Here is a 9483-nt window from a genome sequence, read left to right on the forward strand (position 1 = left end):
TCATGTTTGACCATTTTGCTTGAAGTAGCTTTGAGGGTTATTCGTTTCACAGTAAAACCCCCAACCGCCGGTATTATAAGTGGGAAAACTTCAGTCAAGTCTACACAAGCATGTTTCCCTATCACCCATCCATACACTATAACATGCGTTGAGCAAAACGTCGATTTCCCTTCTTGCGAGTCAGTCAAGAAGTTCACCGGTGCCTCTTTATTCACAGAAATTCCCGCAGCCTAAAAATATAAAAATAACACATATCTGACCAGGTCGTGCTTGTATTTGAAGTCTAAAAGCTCATTACAACGAACTGCAGGCTCCCCAAAAGTATTTAGGCACGTCTTACACCTTACAATGAGTTGTATGCTCCCAAAAAGTATATAGACACGCCTTACGCCTCACTGCTATATAAATGTATCCAAATATAAATCAATTTACCTTTAACTCAATTTTAGTCAATATCAATTTTAACATAATTAATTTACGTATGATTAAATTTTGGCAAATGTTAATATGTGCCTTAAGGGCACATGATAAAAAACTCGGTATAAAAATTTTATTCTTAAAAATTGTGCATTCAACTTTTCAAATGTTAAAATGTTATACTATTTTTCAATGCAAAAATACTACTTTTAAGATCTTAACATATGTCTAACAAGTTAGCAAGACCCTTAAAATTTTTCCACCATAGAGAGTGGGGTGGGTAACTCAAATAGTGAAAAGGAGTTAAGAAATAAAGGTTTGGTGTTTAAGTTTGATAAAGTTTTTTTTTTTTTGAACAACAAAATTTATAGATTGGATAAAAGTACAAATTGTACTATACCCACAAGTCAGGATTAAGACTCTGTTTGGCAAAAATAGCTGATGACTGATAAGCTAGCTGATAGTTTATGGCTGATAGCTGATAGCTGATGACTGATGGCTGATAGCTTCTAGCTGATAAGCTGATTGAAGTGTTTGGTAAAATTAGCGGTTCAACTGACTGATAAATGTAAAATGACATAAAAGGACATCTTTAATTCAATAAATTATTTTTTTTATCAAATTAATACTATTTAAGATACTTAGAATTTAATATTTTAAGTTTATTTTATTTTATTTTTTACAATATTTTAAGTTTATTAATTCAATAAATATATCTTTCAAATATTATTATTAAACTAATTTTTATATGCTGAATTTTTTTAAAAAAATTTATTTTCCTTTCAGTTGATATACTTTATGAAAAAATAACAACAAAAAATAACAATAAAATATATTTACTATATAGTATAATGGTTAATTATAGTAAGGTACGTTGTTTCAAAAAAGAATTATAGTAAGGTACGTACCTATGAATTGATAAAAAAAATAATATGTTTTAGCCTTCATATTTGAAAATAGATAATAAGGCAACGTTAAAACATACGATATACATGTGATTTTAAAAGAGCAACGTTAAAACATGCATTTACTTATTTTATTTTAAATTCTAATGATAATAAATTATAAAGGGTAAATATGGATTTTAATTAAAATAATAAGGGTAAAAGAGGAAAAAAAATGAAAAGCTAGAAGCTAGAAGCTCAGAAGCTACTTGAAATAGCTTCTGAAAAAGAAGCTATAAGTCAGTAAAATAAGCTAAAAGCTCTTTCTGAAAAGACTGTTACCAAACATGTATTTTAGCTTATAAGCCATAAGACAAAAGCTAAAAGCTAGTTTTTTGGCTTGCCAAACAGACCCTTAGTACAAGGGGTACTTGACCCAAACACCAAAAGTAACACTAGTTGACAATCATACGGTAAAAGAAATCAAATCCTATCCAAAGATACAATATTACAGTCTTTTCCTCAATTTTTTCTCGCCGTTAACCACTTCCAAGAAATCATCCTAATTCCTTCAAAAACTTCGTCAATTTCCACCACTTTAGATGAAAAAATTGAATAATTTCTTACTCTCCAAAAGGACCACACAACTGCATGTCACACTAAAAAGAGCCCATTGAGTCGCTTTCCATTTGTATTGCCAAAACAAAACGATTGTAACACCGCAAAAAGATCACAAGTCACCACCGAGGTAAAGCCGAACCAGTTAAAAATCTTATTGTGATAGCAAAAGACATTTCCCAAAAATATGTCTCACACTCTCCATCACATCCGAACATTGTATTTTTTTCACCAACAATCAATACTAACAATCAATTTTATTTGAATCTTTACCATTTATATTTGTCATTTTCTCTCTACAAGGGTTGTCATAAATTTTTAATATTGTGTCTCAAATCTGAAATTTTTTTTTCCTACCCCAACAATTACCTTTACCCCAACAAATAATTTTTCCTTCCAACTCTACCCTTTTTAATCATTTGACTTCACCCCTACATTTTTTTTCCACACAAAAAATTTATGATAGCCAAATTTCAAACCGTAATACTTAGATTAAGTTTTCCGGAAGATTACAATTCCTAACCAAAATGAGTTTTAAACCGGAAAACTAAAAAAAAAAAAAAAAATTCCAGGAGATTAGCCACGGTTTAACCGTGGCTTAACTACAAATCTGGAAAATTGAAAACGCAATTTTAAAACAGTAACAACGAACCCCATTAATCTTATTAGTCCAAACTATTGAAGGTTACCATATTAAGGAATCTTAAACCTGCTCATGAAATTACTACTCTTAACAATAATTTGCAGTATCATTTTCCTCTTGAAAGTTAAACCAACACATCTTTGTTGTTGAAACCAAGAAGCACCACCTTCCAAACTTGAGATCTGAGTGTCTCTCTCCAATCAAGGTGCGTGCTTAGCGATGATCCAGAGTTAAATTGAGGGAAGAAATTGGAAATGGGTGAAGGGAGTGGGAAGTGAAAATTCATGAATTGGTATCACAGAGATAGCGGATTTGGATCTAATAAATTGGTGTTGCGGTGTTGCCTTGTTTATTGAATTAAATGGTATCAAAATTCATGAATAGCAACCAAAGATTTGATACTGACGTGCTTGTCGATAGGTACTACTATCAAAAGACTTTCAAATATTGATTTCGTAGCAACCATGTATGCACCACTACTATTGAACACTCACGCTGGGAATTCCAGATTTTTTGTCTTCTCGGTTACAACCCTGCAATTGTAGTGGTGGTGGAATTATTGGTGGTTGTGTAGTGATGAAGGGTGATGATGTTGATGTTGTTTTGAAAGCTTGAGGATGTCAAAGGAGTCACGTGAAAAGTGTTCCGGTAATACAAGTATGATTCCAAAAATTGTTCCGGTAAAAGTAATACAAACCGGAACACTTTGTTCCGGTAAAAACAAGAATGATTCCAATAAAAATTTGCATACCAGAACACTTGAAAAAGTGTTCCGTAAAATTAACATACAGGCAAAACAAAAACTTACCGGAACAGTATTTGAAGGGGTATGATGGGAATATTTTAAATTATGTTGGGGTAAAGTGATAAATGTTGGGGTAGAAAAAAAAAATTTCTAAAGGAAAATGAGCAAAACTGCTCTCGTGTTTACCCCGGACGAGTTTTACCCCTGTAATATATTTTTTATTACGGCTTTGGCTAACATGCACAAGTGCACCATACGGTGTACGGTGCACAAGTTAGCGATTTCATTATAACGAATACGAATTTTACAAAACTTACCGTTGGATTGAAAGTTTATATCATATAGATCATTCATAATTTTTTTTGAAAAAATTGAAAATCATTTGATATGTTATTGAGACCCGTCAAAATTAACGGTTTATAAATTTTTATTAAATACTGTTAATCTTTACGAATCTCAATAACATATCAAATGATTTTTAATTTTTTTTTATGGATGATCTATATGATATAAATTTTCAATCCAACGGTAAATTTTGTAAAATTCGTATTTGATATAATGAAAACGCTAACTTGTGTACCGTGCACCATATGATACACTTGTACATGTTAGAACTTGCCTTTTATTACTCCTATGATGTGAAAATTCTCTCGTTTACCCCCTCATCAAATATGTTGACTTAAGATTCGATAAAAATGATGATGTTGCATGGTTGGTGAGGGGTAAACCAAAATTTGCTAACATTACCAGGCAAAATGACAAAATCTTTAGTCAACATATATCATGAGGGGTATACAAAAGAATCTTCACAGAGGCAATCCAAAAAAAATATTATATAAGATAAACAAAAACTTGCGGGGATAAACACCTATTAACAAAAAAAAAAAAAGTGGAATATTATGAATATAGAAGATGGAGATATTTTGAACATAAAAGTATTATAATTTTGACATTATCATGAATATAAATTGTTCATTAGAGACTAAAAGTAAAATGACTAATTTTTGGAGGAAAAAAACATCATCTCGTTTTTTTTATATATTGTTTAAAAAAAAAAAACTATTGTTTTTAGTTTTTATTATTGTATTAATAAATTTTTGGGTTTATTATCTTCTTCCACGGCTGTTTTTGATTTCTCCAACTGAGTTTTTGTTGAACCTCTCTTTGGGTTGTGAATTATGCGTTTATGAGTTTCAAATTTGATTTTTTCACTTTTTGGGTTTGAAGAATAGTTTTTTTGTTTTTTTACACAAGTAAACTTAACGTAACTTGGAATAACATCAAAAGTAATATGAGAAGCATAGGATAAAGTTGCACGGAGTATGAGCGTTATAGTTTGTTTGACGCCTAATGAAAGCTACTATAAAATTGCTATAATTTGAGAGCAAGGTTCTACAGTCATCAATAAATAAGTCATACTCAGAAACATTTCTTTTTTTATTTTGCATGTCATCTACCATCATATTGCAATCCATCTAAAAAATTACTTGGTGATATCCTAGCATTTCCACCCACTATCTAGAAAATTACTTGGTGATATCTTGAAGTCAATCATTTTTTAATGTCATGAATAATACCAATTTCTTTTCGCTTGCTTGATAAGCACAAACATTCCTTCAACACAAATGATAAAAAGATAAGGGGATAAATGATCTCCTTGTCTAGTTGTCTTAATCCTCTTTTAGAGGTGACTGCGTCCACACGTTCATCATTAATGAAAATGTAGTATCTGATAATAGTAACACGTATGCGAATCCACTTTATCCATTCTACATCAATACCCATTTTCTATTACACAAAACATTCAAAACAGTATTATAAGTAACATTATCAGGACAACAACCATATTCCCCCATTTGATCAATCAACCGAAACACTTCATCAAACTTATTATCGGAACAATAGCCATAAATCAAAATATTAAAAGTATTAATGTTAGGTTGAACACCAAGCTTAACAGAATCCTTAAAAACCTGTCTTGACAAATTAACAGAGTGAGAAGAATTAGACCTAACAAGAGCATTGAGCAGAGTATTTCAAGTAAGCAAATTCGGTCGAAAATGAAGGCGTTTCATTTTGTTGAAAATCTGATAAGCAAGTTCAGGCTGTTGAGAGTGAACATAAGCAGATAATGAAGTATCAAGAAGTGGTTTCGGGACAGAATGATCGGCGCGAATGAGATGGTGATGGAGAGTATGACGAGGGTGATCAGAAGTGATGAAATCAAGGAGGAGGGATTTAGCGGCTGCAAATTGACGGCGAGAGAGAAGTGGAGGGAGGAGAGTGAGAAGTGGTTTAGGGGAATGAGAGAGAGATGAAGGTGCGTTTGATTGGAACCATTTGAAGAATGAAATTAGGGTTTTGGGATGAGAATGAAGTGGTTTGAATGAAAGGATTGAGATTATGATTGGGAGAGTGAAGTGAGGGATGAAAGGTTGAAGATTAGGTTGTTGTGGATTATTGTGATTGGTTAATAGCATTGTTGTTATGGTTTGGATTAGTTTCTGTTCTTTACCATCGGTGCCGATGTTTGGGTTCATCATCTTCTTCAACTTTCAACTGTCGTTTGAGGGTAACAAAGAAATATAGTGAGGAACGTTAATAATGAAGAACTTGAAAACTATTTATGATGTTGAACGGTGGCGCCACCATTCAAGTGTTAAATCTAATTACAAGTGGTGAATCTTAAAAGGAAGAAGAATGCCGCTGTGTAGCAGAAGAGAGTAAAGAACACCGCTTTTAGGACGGGCGACGAGGGCGGTGGTGGAGACGGCAGCAACGGCGGAAAGAGGAAGACGGAGAAGATGAACTGTATTAGTATTGTTTCAGAGAAAGAAGACGAGCCCTTTTTTTTCATTATTATTAATTAAAAACAATGTAACCATTTAATGTCAGCCGTTTAATTTACTTTTTCCAAGTGTCACTCAAATGTGCAATCAACATGAATAAAATGAGCTCAGGGAAAAGGAGCAAGCTGCTCTCGTGTTTACCCTGAACGAGTTTTATTCCTGTAATTTTTTTTATTTTTTTATTACTACTCTTGGGATGTGAAAATTCTTGTTTACTCCCTAATGAAATATGTTGACTTAAGATTCCATAAAAATGATGATGTGATATGGTTGGTGAAGGGTAAATCAAAATTCGCTAACATTATTGGGTAAAATGACAAAGTTTTAAATCAACATATTCCATGAAGGGTAAATGAGAGAATCTTCAAAGAGGCAATCCAAAAAAAAATATTACATAGGATAAACAAAAACTCATTCACATTATAAGGGGATAAACACCTATTAACTCAAAGAAAATGGAATATTATGAACATAAAACTATTATAATTTTGACATTATCATGAATATAAATTGTTCAGACAAAAAATAAAATGAATGATTTTTGGAGGACAAAAACATCATCTTGTTTTTTTTATGAACTGAAATCAAGATTTTCTATGACCAAAAATTTATAACTACTGTTTTTATTATTGAATTAATAAATTTTTGGGTTCATTATCTTCTTCCACTGCTGTTTTTTATTTCTCCAACTGAGTTTTTGTTGAACTTCTCTTTGGGTTGTGAATTATGCGTTTATCAGTTTCAACTTTGATTGTTCACTTTTTGGGTTTGAAGAATAGTTTTTTTTGTTTTTTTACACAAGTAAATTTAACGCATTTCATTCATAATAATAGTAGTAATATAACTTGGAATAACATCAAAAGTAATACGAGAAGCATAGGATAAGGTTGCACGTGCAAGAGTATGATCGTTATAGTTTGTTTGACGCCTAATGAAAGCAACTATAAAATCGCTATGATTTGAGAGCAAGGTTCTACAGTCATCAATAAATAAGTCATACTTAGAAACAATTTGTTTTTTTATTTTGCACGTCATCTACCATCATCTTGCAATCCATCTAAAAAATTACTTGGTGATATCCTAGCATTTCCACCCACTATCTAAAAAATTACTTGGTGATATCTTGAAGTCAATCATTTTTTAATGTCATGAATAATACCAATTCTTTTCGCTTGTTTGATAAGCACAAACATTCCTTCAACACAAAGGATAAAAAGATAAGGGGATAAATGATCTCTTTGTCTAGCTGTCTTAATCCTCTTTTAGAGGTGACTGCGCTTACACATTCATCATTAATGAAAATTGAAATTCTGGTACACAGTAGACAAGTGTTGTCCACGATGTTCAGACACTTGTCGCAACACTTGTCTTAACAGAGAGAACAATAAAGCATAGCATTAAAAACAGATACTGAAAAGCATAAATAACACACATAATTGTTAACCCAGTTCAGCCTAACAGCCTAATATGGGGGATACCAATCCAGGAGGAAATTCACTATCAGCAGTATTAATTCAGAGCTAAACTCCCCTGTTTACAACTCCTCACTTAATCCCTACCCAATGCAACTTCTACCTAGGAACTCCTAGATATGAGACCCCGTCTCACTCCCCTCAACTTTACAACCAGTAAGGATTTCAATAACAACAGAATGGAGACACTCTCCTTGACAAAGATGAAGACACACTTCAAGAACATCACCACCTAGCCAACGACTAAGTTCACAATTTGGAGTTGCTTAAAAGCTTCCTCCAATTACAATACTCAACTCATTACCTATAGGTTTCTGAGTGAGGACATAGTGACCATCTCACAACCCGAGTGGTTCACTTTACACCAACTCTCCTAGAGAGTGGCTTAAAGACACGAAACCCTTAAAAGACTACATCTTTGATATTCTATTTTAGCTTCAAGTTTCGGTTAATAAAATAGGGTTAGCAGCACCCTTTAAATAGCATAGCCTCGTGGGCTTTTCATAATGCTTCAACTCCAAGAAATCTTATAGATGCAAAATATATATTTTTATCAAATCTTTCTTTGCATCAAATATTCCTTCCATAAATATATTTGTTGTAAATATATTTTAAAATTAAATCTTCTAATCTTCTGGAAACACAAAGATTTATTTGAAATAAATCTTTTATATTTTCTGCAGCAATCTTCACAAGATATATTTTTGAAACAAATATTATATTTTCTAAAAATATAATTCCTTTAGAAAATAGAACTAGGGTTCAGCTGCCTTCTGAAACACATTGATCACGTGCGCCTTGTTGTATAAGAAACTACGAAATAATTCTTCAATCAAATCTTCGAAAGATTGAGTAGAAAATAAAAACGCTAGCTGGCGCGAACAATCAGACATACAAGTGTTGTTACATCTGTCGCAACACTTGGCGTGAGCACATATGTCTCAACACTTGGCTAAAAGATGTTTTTTGCAAAATGTAGCCAACATACAAAAACCCAACAAAAATGTAGTATCTGATAGTAGTAACACGTATGTGAATCCACTTTATCCATTCTACATCAATATCCATTTTCTCCATAAGTTTTAACAAATAATTCCAATGATACTATCATGACCTTTCCTAATATCAATTTTACGTGCTGCCTGCTTCACCTCTCTGAACTCTATTTGCCAAAATTGCGTTTATCTAGAATTTTTTTCAATTTACTTGCCAATGTCTTTAGCCAATACCCTTTCCGTGACAATATATGGAAAAAAAATAATACCTTTTTAGGTTCATTACGTATTTAATGTATTTGGTCTATATTATAGATCATATACATTAATTATGGAATGAACCTAAAAATGTAACTTTTGCTTATATATTATCACGGAGGGTGTATTTTGTAATGTTCAAACTCAAACTAGGAAGACCTAGTAAACATTAGCATGATTGATTTATCTATATTTTTACGACACTCTCTTTTACTGTTGTTGACGATGGTCGAAATTGTGATAGAGTTTTTTAGAGAAACGAGTTTTTTTTTACTCCCTCCGTCCCAGATATTTGGTCATTTTAGCTTTTTAATTTTGTCCCAAAACTTTGATCATTTTAAGAAACCAAGACACAATTAATAATATTTTACCATTTATACCCATACAAAAACTAAAATATTTATTAAATGATTTTTCTCTTTCTTAATAAAGTAAGGATAAAATCAACTTAACCTATCAATCTTTAATATTTCTTAATCTACATACAAAAATCTAAAAAAAATTTGGAATTAGAAAGAAGGGTTTAAAGAAGGAATTAAAAAAGACCTCCACTTTGAAGAAAGATTAAAATCATAAAAACGATTTTATAGTTTAGGTTAATC

The sequence above is a fragment of the Trifolium pratense genome, linkage group LG1 (genome assembly GCF_020283565.1).
Source record: "Trifolium pratense cultivar HEN17-A07 linkage group LG1, ARS_RC_1.1, whole genome shotgun sequence".
NCBI lineage: Eukaryota > Viridiplantae > Streptophyta > Magnoliopsida > Fabales > Fabaceae > Trifolium > Trifolium pratense.